A 6,635-nucleotide genomic window follows, 5' to 3' on the forward strand; every position below is an offset into this window, starting at 1 on the left:
TGGCATGGGAATGTATGGTCTCAAGAAGACCATGCTCCGGATGGGCCACGTGAGGCCACTGACAGGGGAACCTCCCCATCGCACCCCCCTCAGATTTAGTTATAATTTGGCACAGTGGATAGGCCTTGAAAACCTGAACACAGATCAATTGAGAAAACAGGAAGAAGTTGTGTGGAACTACGAAAAAAATAAGCAAAATATACAAACTGAGTAGTCCATGGGCAACATAGGCCACATCACGGACAGGGTAAGCTCAAGAGTGCCGTGGTCCCGTTTTTAGCGTGAGCAGCTGCGGAACGAGACGTCCTTGGTTCAAGTCGTCCGTCGAGTGAAAAGTTTAATTTTTTATTTTCAGACAATTATCAAAGTTCAGGCACTCACACATAATCAACTTCGCTCTCCAAAATTCCAGGACATGTTCATATTTGATTGGACATATGCAGGATTTGACGGTCTACACACGGAAAAATTTGAAAAAGTTAAAAACATATGTTTTGACAGAGCGCAGGGAAAACTGTGCGACTGTGAAACTGTTGCATTCATTTGTTGCAGTTTATGTGACAAACTCTTATGTTTTCATCACTTTTTTGGGAGTGATTATCACATCCACACGAAAACCTAAATCGGGCAAGGTAGAAGAATCTTTTTACCCATTCGCCAAGTGTACAAGTTAGGTGGGTCGACAACATATTCCTGTCATGTGACGCACGTGCCGTCACCAGTGTCGTATAGAATATATCAGACGTGTTTTCCTGTGGAGGAATCGGTTGACCTATGACCTTGCGATCAAATGTTTTCGGTTCCCATTGGAGATGCACGTCCTTTCGTCTACTAATCGCACGGTTTTGCGCTGCGGTCGCAAAACACAGACATTAAACTTATTACAGTGATCAGAGACGTCAATGAACGAACGGACAGATCATAAAATTGCGAAAATAAAGAAAGTAAACTTGTCACTCGAGGAAAGACTTGAACCAAGGACATCTCGCTCCGCAGCTGCTCACGCTAACCACGAGACCACGGCGCTCCTCAGCTCACGGTATTCTTGATGTTGCCTATCTTACGCATGGACTACTCAGTTTGTATATTTTGCTTATTTTTTTTCTTAGTTCCACACAACTTCTTCCTGTTTTCTCGATTGATCTGTGTTCAGTTTTTCAAGGCCTATCCACTGTGCCAACTTATAACTAAATCTGAGGGGGGTGCGATGGGGAGGTTCCCTTGTGAGAGGGAAGACCACCGTTTTCGGTGTATGGTTCCGGCGCATCGTACTGCATCTGCAGCAGCAAATTGAGCAGATGTTCGCACGACTGTCGACACAAGAAACGGCTACAAACTTCAAGGACAGCTTCGAACCAGACCCTTGTAGCATGCATTCCACTGACTTCAAACCGTTGCCGTTTGCGACTTCAGTGGTGTCGAGCAAGAACTCATTGGAGGGCAGGGTGGAGGTCTGTTGTGTTTTCTGATAAAAGCTGGTTCTGCCTCGGTGCCAGGCTGTGTGGTGGTAAGAAAGATGCCGGTTGAAGGTCTGCAACCAACCTCTGTGCATACTAAACAAAATAGTTCAAATGGCTCTGAGCACTATGGGACTTAACTTCTGAAGTCATCAGTCCCCTAAAACTTAGAACTACTTAAACCTAACTGACCTAAGGACATCACACACATCCATGCCCGAGGCAGGATTCGAACCTGCGACCGTAGCGGTTGCGAAGTGCCAGACTGTAGCTCCTAGAACCGCTCGGCCACTCCGGCCGGCCATACTAAACACGCTGGAGCTACATCTAAAGTTATGGTATGGGGTGAGATCGTCAGCAGGAGCACTCTCGTGGTTATCTCTCGCACCCTGACTGAAAATTTGTATGTTAGTCTGGTTACTCGACCTGCTGTATTGCCATTCGCGGACAGCTTACAAGGGTGTGATTTCCAAAAGGATAACGCTGGGACACATATCGCTATTGTAACCCAGCATTCTCTACAGAGCGTCGACATGTTGCCTTGGTTTATTGGTCACTAGATCTGTCTCCATTCGATCACATAATTGTACATCATCGGATGACAACTCCAGCATCATCCACAACCAGCATTAATAATCTGTATCGACCGACCAAATGCAGCAAGCATGGAACTCCATCCCACAAACTGATATGCGGCACCGGTACAACACAATGCATACACGTTTACATGCTTCCATTCAAAATTCTGGTGGTTATATCGGTTATTAATGTAACAGCAATTCACATTTGCTGTAGCTTATCTCGCGCGTACGTTAATCGGTGGTCTTACAATATTAATCACTTGCTACCTAGACAAATGTGTTCCCAGAATTTCATTACTCTGCATTAATTATTTTTTTGTGTAGCGATTTTTTCCGTCAATATATTTTGTCCCCAGTTGCTATAGTTATAGTAGTCAATTTTGTCTTTTGTGTTTTCGTAATTATTCCTGTATTATTTTGCATTGTTCTCGTGACAAATTACAAATGTTCCGTTATGGCTTGAATAGTCTTTCCATTGAGACCAGAATGTCCATTGAGTCCAGAGTCTGCCAGGAAATTTCCATTGAGTGTTCTTCCATCGACGAGGACATATCTGAAAGCTAAATATGATTTAAGGTTTACAATAACAGAACAGAGCTTATGCTTATCCTTGTTAGAAATAAAAACATAAATTGATGAAGCAATTTTATTAAATAACCTAGTGTTATATAAAAAGTCAGCTCCATTGAAGGAAAAAATACAGTTGTTTACGACATTCTTTCTTACACAGGAAGAAAATAAAGGATAGTATAAGCAGGCTCCATATTTCCATTTACAAATATTGATTTGATGTGTTTGTATGAGGTCTGTTCAAAAAATTCCGTAACTTTTTTCACAAAATTTTTCTGCTATTATCTTTTACTTATTGTGCATGGTCTCCTTCGAAATACTCTCTTCCACAACTGATACACCGCTCCCAACGCCGTTTCCATTTGTGGAAGCAGTCTTGATACACCTCCGGCTGGATCGCGTGAAGTGCCGTCTGCAGATTTTCTTTATCTCGTTAATCGTTGCAAATCTTTTTCCTTTCGATGGGATTTTCAACTTTGGAAATAAAAAGATGTTCGCAGGGCTCATGTTTGGAAAGTGTGAAGGATGGGGCGCACACTGATTTCTTTTTTTGTGCAATAGTAACACACCAACAGGAATGAATGTGGGGGTGTATTATCGTAATGCAAGAACCATGAATTGTCTCGCCACATTTCAGGCCGTTTCATTCTCACATTCTCTTGCAGGCGTCGCAACACGTCCCAATAGGATCATCGATTAACAGTTAGTCCATGTTGGACAAATTCATGATGAACTAACGCTTCAAAGTCACAGAAAACTATCACCATGGCTTTGACATTTGATCTGACCTGGCGAGCGTGTTTTGGTCTTGGTGAACCTTTCCCAACTCATTGTGAAGATTGAACCTTGGTCTCAAATCACAACTGTAGACCTACGTCTCGTCACCACTTATGATTCTCAATGTACCTTAGAAGGACTAAGAAGCGGAGGAGTGATGTATGTGACCATGGACAATTATGATCGTTAAATAATATCGTAGAGTGTGGACTTCGTGGATATGTGAAACAAGGAGAACGGTGCATGTAGAAAAATAAAGGAAAATATTGCTGATATAGTTAACACTTCTCGAAGCACCGGGATTCACTATCAGAATCGCAGCAGTTCAGAAAACTGTCTTAATAGGGGTCGTCGGCCTTCATTTTATCCACTAGACGGAGTTAAAATAGTTTCTACTTCAACAGCAATTATAACAAACTCTCTGGAACAGTGTAACCGTATTCCGAAAGAGGTAACGTTCAAGATTTTCGTTAATGTAAAATCGCGCGCTACCTCTGAAATACAAATGGCACAATTTTGGATGGTAGGAAATAATGGCGACCATTTACAGCCGGTATTATGCTTTATGTTTGCATTTTCGTGCGTTTCTGTCAACACTTCATTTCGATCATCCACATCGTCGGTACCGACGTTTCCTTGAACAGGTCACGATTGCTACCTTTCTGTACGCTTAACACTAATGAAATTTATGTTCATTTCCTCTTCGGTTTAATCTACATTTAGTATACTGCAGAGAAAAGGAAAAAGGTATACTCGTGACACCAATATATTTAGTGCTGCGTATTCGATTACGATATTTTTAAAAATAATACCGGTATGATTATCCTAACTTAACTGCGATGATGTTTTTTGACAAACGGGACAAAGAACAACTCTGTGTTGCCTCAGCGTGAATAACAATGGGACGACTCTCTTACTCATTGGTTCCGTTGCTAGGTTTCTGCACTTAACGTCGCGTCCTTTCAACTGTTTCGCAGCGTGGTGTTGGAAGCGACATTGCTAGCGAGGTCTGGCTTTTAGCGAAGCGGAGAGAACTATGGCAGGAGTCTCGCGAGAGGTTGCACTCAGTAGACGCCTTCGGCTGGAAGGCGGGGCTGATGAGCGGATCATTGACACGATCAGACTCCAGCAGCTGCAGCTGGAAGCTGCGAACAGCCAGTGCAGGCGTGTGGACGCACTGCTGGAGAAACTGGACGTAGCCACAGAGACACTGATGCGCTATTGTGGAGCGGACTGCTCCGGAATACGTCCCCAGCTGGAACATAAGCTGGATCAGGATAAGCAGCCGGAGAAAGAGCAGTGTCAGCTCCTGCAGAGGCGAGGCCAGGGTGATTACTCTGAGGTGGTGGACGAGATATACGAGCAGATGGAGGAGGAGCTGTATCAGAAACTTCTAATGAAGCTAGAAAAGGACGAGAAAGAGGGGAAACAGTTCGAGGACGGGCTGCAGCAGCCTCTGCAGACAGAACAGCAGCAGCAGGCGGCAGAGGAACCTGGCCAGCAGCAGCTGGAGCAGGAGGAGGAGCAGCGACGACAGCTGCATCTCCAGCAGCTGGAGGAAACGCTGGAGAGAGATCAGGAGCTGTGGTGGTATACCGACCCGCCTGCGACCGAGTCGCGGTGGCGCATCGCCGCGGTCTGCCTGTGTGGCGTTTCTCTGGTAGTTTGCGGGCTCCTTCCGTGTCTGTGGTCCGCTGTTGGGGATTTGCAGCTGATTCACCACAGCCCACCGCCGATCTGAGAAAGTGTGCCGACAGTGTGTCTTTGTGTACGGGTCTGGCGTTATCGTGCTTTTGACAGACATTGGCTGGAGTACTCCTCCTGTTATAAGGAGTCTGAGAAACTCGCCACCCAAATCTACAGTGCTCTGCCGTCTTACAGAATACAGTGCTCATCTCAGTAGTTGTTTAGCAAGTAAGATAATCATTTGGACAGAACATGGCTGCAGTACTCCTCCTGTTATAGGAGTCTGAGAAACTCGCCACCCAAATCGACAGTGCTCTGCCGTCTTACAGAATACAGTGCTAATCTCAGTATTTGTTTAGCAAGTAAGAAAGTTATTTGGACAGAATTTGGCTGCAGTACTCCTCCAGCTTCCGGAGTCTGAGTTGTCTGCCCGCAAAATTTACAAGTGTCTGAGGCTCTATGCTCGCATAATCCATAGTGTATTTCACTGATTGTGGTATACCACGTTACTTGTGTAACAAGGAATGTCCTTATTTGGGAAGAATGTCTCTGCTGAGTGCAACCAAACCTACAGTGCATGACATGCTTACAATATACAATGGTTATCTCATTACTTGTTTAACAAGTTATATCTTCATTTGGACAGAAAATGACTGCAGTGTTACTCCTGCTTCAGGAGTCTGGTGTGTCTGCTCACATGAATGGAAGCGTAGGGAAGTGCCACATAATACAGTGTTGATCTCATTTCTTGTGCAACAAGTAATATCCTGTTTTGGACAGAATACTCGTGGAATACTCTTCATTACTAATGTGCCTAAGGATGCCTACAGTGAATGGTACGCATACAATATACAGTTCATTTATCATTACTGGTTTAATATATAATTATCTTAAGTTGGACAGAGTATTGTTACAGTACATCTTCTGTTTTAGGTGTCTGAGGCTGATTTCTCGCAAAACCCACAGTGTATTATAATGATTGTGGCATACCTCATTAATTGTACAACAAGTAATTTCTCGATTTGGGAAGAACATCGCTGCAGTTCTACTGCTGTTTCTGGGGCGCAAGGATGGCTGCAGAGCTACAGTGCATGGTACGCTTACAATATACAATGTTTATCTCATTATATCTCTTATATCTTAATTTGGACAGACTTTTGTTACAGTATCAATCTTGTTTCAGGAAGCTCATGCCTTCTGCTCGAGAAATTACAATGCATTACATTGACTGTGCTTTTTCTTATTGCTATGTAACAAATAATTTATAAATTCCGGAAGAATATCGCTGCATTTCTCCACTGTTTTTGGATCCCGATATTATATTCTGCGAGTAAGTACAGTGCTTATTTTATTATTTAAACTTGGAATGACAGCGTTGGAGGCTTTCCAATAACTCGGTTATGATGAACGAAATTAAGTTTATTTCAATAATTGTGACACAGATGTTATTTTGATTTTGACAAAACAAAAACGTTATACTTCTCCTTCTTTACCAGGAATCGAAGCAAGACTGCAAGCCATATCTACAGTGAAGTGTTGGCTGAGAGTATACACTGTTCATGTC

At 43.3% G+C, this 6,635-nt stretch overlaps 1 long non-coding RNA gene across 1 annotated transcript; it reads left to right on the top strand.

Moving 5' to 3' along the window:
• Positions 1-5,616: 5,616 nt before the first annotated feature.
• On the top strand, positions 5,617-6,306 carry LOC124719011. Its single transcript, XR_007005968.1, has 3 exons — positions 5,617-5,907; positions 6,005-6,165; positions 6,255-6,306. It is a non-coding gene; the product is annotated as an uncharacterized LOC124719011 (long non-coding RNA).
• Positions 6,307-6,635: the final 329 nt, after the last annotated feature.

Source organism: Schistocerca piceifrons, chromosome 10 (genome assembly GCF_021461385.2).
Source record: "Schistocerca piceifrons isolate TAMUIC-IGC-003096 chromosome 10, iqSchPice1.1, whole genome shotgun sequence".
In the NCBI taxonomy this organism is placed as follows: Eukaryota; Metazoa; Arthropoda; class Insecta; order Orthoptera; family Acrididae; genus Schistocerca; species Schistocerca piceifrons.